Source organism: Condylura cristata, unplaced genomic scaffold, assembly GCF_000260355.1.
Source record: "Condylura cristata isolate star-nosed mole 26May11 unplaced genomic scaffold, ConCri1.0 scaffold00013, whole genome shotgun sequence".
Classification (NCBI taxonomy): Eukaryota; Metazoa; Chordata; class Mammalia; order Eulipotyphla; family Talpidae; genus Condylura; species Condylura cristata.
Window position 1 is genome coordinate 43,751,694 of NW_004567114.1, and position 7,900 is coordinate 43,759,593.

General features: G+C 42.3%; 1 protein-coding gene across 7 annotated transcripts in view; it reads right to left on the reverse strand.

Annotated features, from left to right (window-relative positions):
• LRFN5 (leucine rich repeat and fibronectin type III domain containing 5) overlaps positions 1-7,900 on the reverse strand; it is a 213,273-nt gene that overhangs the window by 205,088 nt on the left and 285 nt on the right. For 3 of the 7 annotated variants that reach the window (XM_012724607.1, XM_012724606.1, XM_012724600.1), the window contains exon 1: positions 6,244-7,767. The gene's annotated coding sequence lies outside the window, so the exon portion shown is untranslated. Of the gene's footprint in view, positions 1-6,243; positions 7,768-7,900 lie in introns of those variants that run through there. The other 4 variants (XM_012724602.1, XM_012724603.1, XM_012724601.1 and 1 more) reach the window with 4 other exon arrangements.

The following is a 7,900-nucleotide window of genomic DNA, read 5'->3' on the forward strand; positions in this document are numbered from 1 at the left end:
ATAATATAAATGGTTCACCTCCAACAAGAATAGCTTCAATAATTATAAACATAATACTTCTTAATGCACACACCATGTAATGGATAAATTATACTTCTAATTTGTATATATATATACACACAGATATACCACTGCTACTTCCAATGAAGGAATGAGAATATTAGGTTACAAAGACTGTATATTCATTTATTTGTAAGCCTCTATGACTTTGTGAATGGTTCCACTGAGATGTAGGAAGAAACCTATCTCAAGACAATAAGTAAGAATTCAACATAGGGAATGAAATCCAAAAAGAAAGTGGTAGACATCACTTAGAACTATAAAAACTTTAGTTTTTCCTCAAGAGGCTCAATTTAAAGTAAAAATAAAGTAATATAAACAACATTGACTTGGCTTCTACTCCTGACTAAATTTACTAGTTAGAATTGAATATGTTACAGAGAGTAATCTCCATAAAAAGGGGAGGTTCCTGGGCACTCCCTGGTGGCACAGCAGGTTAAAGGGCAGCACTAAGAAGCTAAAGCCACTCAGCATGAGTTTGATCCCCACCCCAGAGGTGACCCACATGGCCTGGCAGACCTCTCCTGACCCACCTACTGCTCCCCTCAGCATGTACTTTGTTGATCTGCCTGTTCTGCTCCCCACTCTGTCTCTGGTGAAGCCTCTCACTGCATCTGCACCTCTGGCCTATACCCCAGTTCTGTATGCATAAATAAATCTTAAAAAAAAAAAAAAAAGGGAAGGGGGAGGTTCCATCTTCACTGCCCCATTTAATGAAGGGGGAGATGAGTAGTGAGAAAAAGGCTTAGAGACATTTGGAGTAGAATCAGGAACTGAGTGAATTGTGAAGAAGAAGCTTGCTTACTTCTAGGCTTTGCACTTGTGCCAGGGACTTGGGGAGCATGGGAGGAGACACATGGAGTCCAGGGAAGATGAGTCACAAAAAGAGATTTTAGTGACCCATGGGAGGCTAACAATGGCAGCTATTGATTTATACTTTAATTTTGTTCTTTCCCTTTCAGATTTACTTTGTCCATTCTGCCCTTTCTTATGGTTCCTTGCCAGAAAGTGCCTTAGTCCTATGGCAAGCTTTTGGGCTTCATCCTTTGGGTCAACCTTGTTTGGTTGTGCATTTACCCACAAGTGGATAGATAATTGTGGATGTTTCTATGGGAAACTATTATCATTTTTCTCTATGCACACCAATTTATTAAAGTGCTTACACTAAGAGTATGCTTTGGCTTTAGGTAGTGGATTGTAGAACTTCTTTATGTGAGTTTGGGGGTAATAGAGTGCCCCAGAGTGTGCCTGCTAAGGAATAGATACTTAAGTAATTAGCATTTTCTTTTATTCTTTTTCTAAGAATTAAAAAAAACTCTCCTAGAGTTGTTAAAAAGAGCCCATTAACTTTATTAATTTATCATAGAACTTACTATCCAGGCTACTTTTGTCATAAAATCTAAAATTGATAAAATATTCAATCACAATTGAGCAATTATTCTTTATAGGGATTATAATTCTACTAGTTTCTAAATATTTCACTGGAAAATGTTTTAAAACAAAAAGTTTATACATGTACCCACAAAGAAGAAAACAGCACAAGGTTTAATATTATATGCATCTCTTTTATAAAAAATTTAAAAAATACATATGTTCTAGGACAATCGGCATTTTCTTCCTAATGTGACCAAGTTTGTAACTTAACAAACATAGGCTATCAAAGAAATTTTAAAATATTATTTGTAGTTTCAATAATAAAATACTTCCATGTGGTTTACTTGTATCAGTAAAATGAGAATGAAATTGTTAATATGCAATTCCATTATAATCTTCTTTCAGTTTAGCCATATGTATCATATCATATCATATTTATCAAATCATATCATATTTCAGTAAAAAGTATATCAGAACACTATGTGAACATGTTTATAAGTAGCATTAAGTATATCTGAATTAAATTCTTATGTTTCCATCTCCTGTTATACTTATGTGAAACTAGGGTATTCATAATAATATATAATTTATGTTGATAGGGTATAATATAAATGGTTCACCTCCAACAAGAATAGCTTCAATAATTATAAACATAATACTTCTTAATTTCACCATGCACACACCATGTAATGGATAAATTATACTGCTTCAGGTTTTAAATAGTCCTCAATGATTGAAGGATGCCACTGGAATAAAAATGTGGGCCATAGAAATATAATAAGAAGTATCATTTTCAAGTTTCAGTGTACAAGACAAAACAACACACATGTGGACCAGTGGAATGATTTGGCAAAATTACCTGGTAGTCATGCATCCTAGGGGGTCAGAACTAGATCTGTTTAAAGGCCTGAATTTATATCTTAATTATTCAATAAAGTATAAAACTTATAACTGACAATACTATACACAAAACTCTGAAAGTAATGCTAGAGGCTACATTTCTGAATAAAAATTATAAAAATCACTGCAATGGTTTAATATATTAGCCAGTTAATCTTTGGAAATTTTTAAGTGTTATTTTCCTCCAAAATTGGCAAAACAAAATATATATTATTGTAAAGTTCTCTTTAAAATAACTGCTGATTTTGATATAGAGCTATTACGTAGTAATTTTATGTAGAGGAAATAACATTATTAAGGTATCTTCAAGGATCTCACCCCTACCACAGAACACAGTAGTAGTATCAGCAGAAAGCAAGATTCTAATTTCACCAGCTAGAAAACTCAGCAAAACTACTAAGCAAAAGTGCTTCAAGCAGCAGGAGAGAGCAGAACACTAGTTACATGGACAAAGGGAAATGACAGTCATTCATAAAAGATAAAAAGCAGTATAACATATGATGGTCATTGAAATCCCAGAGACATAACAAGACACTGCTTTAGCACCAAGAATAGATTTGATCATTCGATACAGAGGAGAAAAAAATAATAATGGAATCGGGAAGAAGGTAGAACCAAAAAACCATAACTCTTGCCATCATCTTGAGGAAAAGAAAATCACCTTTGGCTGATGTCAGTCAGACAAAGATCTATAGCTCTTGATGAACCATTCCCCAAAACACAGAGGCACAGGAATCTCCTATTTCCAAGTGGGGTAAGGTGTGTGTGTGTGTGTGCATGTGTGTTCATATATGTATATATCCCAAATGTGGGGGAGAAAAAGGTAAGAGAAGCACACAAGACTGGTAATGTTCAAGGTCATTTTCCTCTTGAAAAGATAAAGAAAAAAATGACTAAATAAAATGGTCTGGGAACAGGAGAGAAGTGACAACTTCTTACTTGCCTGGATGATTGCATGTGTTCTCAAGGGTACACTAAGGTTCCTATTGTTCTGCCCCTCTTAACAGTGACCAAAAGAAGACTTTCAAAGAAAGAGAATTTTGCTGGGAATTTTTTTTAATCACTACTAGATATTCTTAACCCATTAATGAGCCAGGGCAGCTCTAAGTGCCATGCTTAACAAGGACAGTAGACTCAGATCTCCAAACTAATTTGTACCTCACTGTCTTTTCAATTTGGAAAGAAGAGAAAGGTGGCAAAAAAAAAAAAAAAAAAAAATTTCTCTGGGTTTTTTTTTTTTTTTTTTTTTAGGGAATTTCCATATATGAAACCTTGTGTTAGAGGTTGGTTTGGTTATGACACCTCCCTTAACTCCAATCTGCCCCCCACCCCAGAGAATTGCTTTTTAAAATATGAATCACGCCATAATCTATGTTTGCTTTGAGGATTCAGCATCCAGCTAATGCATTTATCTTGCCATCCCTGAGGATAAGGGCACAGGACAAGACTTAACCTGAAAAAGACAGAATTCTCGGTGGAAAAAGGTCAGGAGGAAGTGAAATGAAGAGGAAAATAAGGAAAACATTTTTCCCAGTACTTATATTCTTTACCAATATTCACTCTTTCTTGGGCATCCTCTAAACAGGTATGCTTTATTTGCTCACAGATAATACGAATGTGATCTAGTTTCAGATGTAATAATATTATACATAAATTTGGGGAACAATGGGGTGTCCTTGTCAGATTTGTAGCACACATAAATCAGTTTTCTATCTAGGATGTTCTAAGTGATAGAGGAAAGACAAATTCACTGGGGGGTGTGGGGGGCACAAGAACACAAAAGAAAAAAAAAATCCTCCTGTAATGCCTCCCAAATTCCCAGTTATTTTTAGCTTTTTTGTAGGCAGTACCCTTTCCTTTCTGAGTCCTCAGAGGGTGGAGTGGGGACCTGCTTTTCTGTTAAATTCTAGGTACCCTTTGTATCCTTTCTTGATTCTCTTTTGAAAAGTGCCTAGTCTCCTAGCTTATTGGGGGGAGGGTGCAGCGTGTGTGAGAAAAGTGGTGTGTGTGTGGGGGGGGGGGCTTAGTTGTCTTTACAGCAGTATTTCAATTAGAGACCAAAAAAAAAAAAAAAAGAGTACAAATGACCTGATTAAATCCAGGCGCGCAAGAGAAACAAATAGAAATCTAGCAAAAACACGCAAGTTTCAGGCTTTGAATACTGAGAAATGCAGTATTTGAATATCAAGGCATTTTTGCAGTCAGCTTTCATTCTATTTTCTTGAATATTCATTTACAAAGGGCGGGGTGGGGCGGAGGTTGTTTGCCTGCTCGAGAAGTCAGGCAGGACCTCAAAGCCCCGCACGCATCTCTCTCCACCACCTTCCTCTCATATCCAGGCGGCCACCTCAGCCATGATGCGCCTGCTGTCTGCCTGGGGGCCCCGCTGAGCTCTCCTGCCCCGCCCCAAGAAAGTGTCAAAGCGAACCTGGCAGCTGCAGTGGAGGAGCCCAGCCCCCAAGCCCGCTGCATACATGGCCTTGTAGCACCACCAGCCTGCGAGGGCTGCAGCAGCAGCCAAGCCTAGACTCCAGAGGAGTTGGGGACATCAACGAGCAGGGACAGCTTGTAGTCTGCAAATGCCATCATACGGATATCTATAGAAACGCAGCAAGCTCAGGAAATGCAGGCAGCACCCCAACACTTTCTAAAAGGCTTTAGCGAAGAGAAACCCCCGGCAGCCCCAGTCACTCCAAGAGCTGGGCGCCTTGTGTTGGGCCCAGCCAAATCCTCTCCTGGGTGCAGCCAGCAGGCAGCGCCCGAAGGCGGGAGACATACCAGCACTCCTCAGCTGAATTATTCAGACCATCTTCACTATGGAATAAAACATTGATGAGACTACTTTGGAAGTGCTTTATCTTGTAAATACTAATGCCCTGGAGAAAAGAGTGAAATTTTCAGTAGGGGACTTAGAGGTGAAGAAAAAAGGAAATAAGAGGAATAAAGTGCCAGGGAAGGGGCTTTGGAAGTTTGTTCTACCTCCACTGGCCAGAAGAATCTCCATTTTAACAGATCAGACCCAATATGTTAATGAGGCAGTCACAAATCCTACTCTTCCTAATTCAAGGCACTCACTGGCAAGAATTTTCAAATACACATTTTACAGAGACAAACCAATAAATAAATGAATAAATATAAATAAGTAAATACAAACAAACAAACAAAAAACCCAGAGGCACACAAGTCCCTCTCCAGCACATAGAAAATAAAGCTGGAGATGGTGTTCGGGAGGTGGTTATGGTTGTAACCACGCTCCTCTAGCTGTAAAATGACTTCTTGAGTGAATCTATTTTGCTACACAAAAGCAAACGCTGCCAGTTAAACACCATATTTTAACACACACTCATGACAATGAATTTGCTTTCATGCAACGCAAGTTCCAAGAAAACTCCATTTCCCATTAAAGTCTCCAGATGCCTAATTTACAACTACTAAAAGGTCTGGCAAGCTCTTTCACAATAAGGACAGGAAAACAACCTGGTACCAGATGTGGAGAAGGGTCAACACGATCCTTGGCTGAAATGATGGGTGGAAACCAAACACCCTCTTGCACTCACAATGTAGGGAGGGTTGGATACCAAATGGTCCGTGGCAACCATAGCCTGAAGGAAACACCGATTTTAATCTCTGGCATCTTCAAGCAGGTTCAAGAGCCTAGCTTTCAAAAGCATCAGTAGGGTGGAGTGTATTCATATTCCCTTAGCTTTTCCTGCTAGATTAAATACTCAGGTAAGATTTATTTCCCACCTCTTAGAAATTCTATTACAACATCACAGAGCGCCCTTGGATACCCAGACCTTTCCAATGATTTCCCAAACATTAATAAGTAAAGTAGCCTGCAATGCAGATAAGCACTAGAAACAAGATCAGAAGGAAACTGGGTGAGGCGGGTAATCATTCGCTTGTTACCTGGTGCCTCTAGAGGAAAAGACGGTCGTAGGAGGACTTTCTGCCCGCAGGTACAATCCCGGCAAGGTGGCTCCAGGTGGCTTTCACAGTCCTACGTGGGTCTCTCTCGTCACTTCGCTGCCCTTTGCCATAGCTCAGCACCCGCATCCTAGGGAGTCGGAGAGGCGGCTCCTGCCACTGCCGCCGCTGCCCGCAGGTCGCACTGGGTGGGGGATCCACGGCGATCTCCCCATGAAACCCACGTTTCTGTGCCCGGGGAGCGGGCAGAGGCAGGACGGCCGCGCACGCACACACAGACACACACACTCAAATACACACTCACACCCAGGCGCGCGCGCGCTCTCGCATTCACACTTGCACAAGCACACACACCTAGCACAGTACGGGGAGGGAGAAGCAAGAAGGGGACTGGTGCTTCTCACTGTCGGCTTCGATGCCCACCGGACCACAGGCAGCAAAGAGGGCGGTCAGGCATAGCCACTTATCACGTTTCCTTCAAGTTTTCCAACCCAAATCCACGTATTTTAAGAGATGATGGCATTTTAGTGGGTAGGAAAGACCCAGGAAAAGCAGGAAAAGGCTGAGGAAGAGTCGGGATTTTGTTAAGCAGTTTGAAAAGCAATCCTCTTTACCTTGTTTGTAGAGCAAACCAGCTCCAAGAGCTGAACTTTTGGCTTCAAATGATGTGAACAGAAACGTTAATATCCTTCTGGCCAAAAGTGAAAGGTCTAGATGCACGGGAACAAGACGGCTGCGAGACCCTCTGGTGACCTTGTGATGTACCTGGAAGCAGGTTAACACTGGTGCTTTCCAACCCTCTAGGTAAAGTGATCCACACGCGGTCCACAGTCAGGAAGCCTCTTCGAATCCAGCCGGGAAAATGGGTCTGGGCGTCTTCCAAGCTGTTCGGGAACCCAGGCATCCAGGGGCACTACCGAGTTAACACATTTGTTCCTGGGCAGTTGGAGGAAAGACAGTCAAATGCATCAGATCGGAGAGCGCGCGCGCGCGCACACACACACTCACACACACACATACACACACACACAACTAGCTGGAGAGTGGCTTACAAAAGCCAGATGCTGAGATGACTTGAAAAGGTAAAAGAAAATGCAGAATCTTTCCGGAAAATGTAAGGCCCAGCAGAAAGCTTATGAAAATCTTTTCAGACCTTTCATTCTTCCTCTCTCCTGTGAGTGTTTCCAGGTTTGGTTGGTCTGCCCTACACCGGTGCAGTGGTGTCTTTATCTCCAGCTACAACCGAACCGTGCAAACGGGATAACATGTGTGGGTTGTGCTCACAGCCCAGAGCTCCACAAAGTCGAGAATCCTAAGGGAGCAGGCAGCAGCGATGCCATTCACATCCTCGAGGGAAGAAGGGAAAACACGCGCAAATACACGCACACATGCGCGCATGCACACACAGTCCCAGGTTCGGGCCGCCCTGCACACTCTCACTGCCTCCCAGCGCGCGGCTGCACACGGCGCCCCGCCCGTTGCCTGTGGCGCCGGGGCGAGTCCACAGTTCAGGCGTGGAGGTGGCTGCCCAGATCCCGGGCTGCGGCCGCCGCCCCGGGGGGCTGAGTTGTCCCCGGAAACTGGGCTCCGCGGCCTGTCTCCTCCCGGACGCTCCCTCCCGCACTCGGGCCGCGGGGGC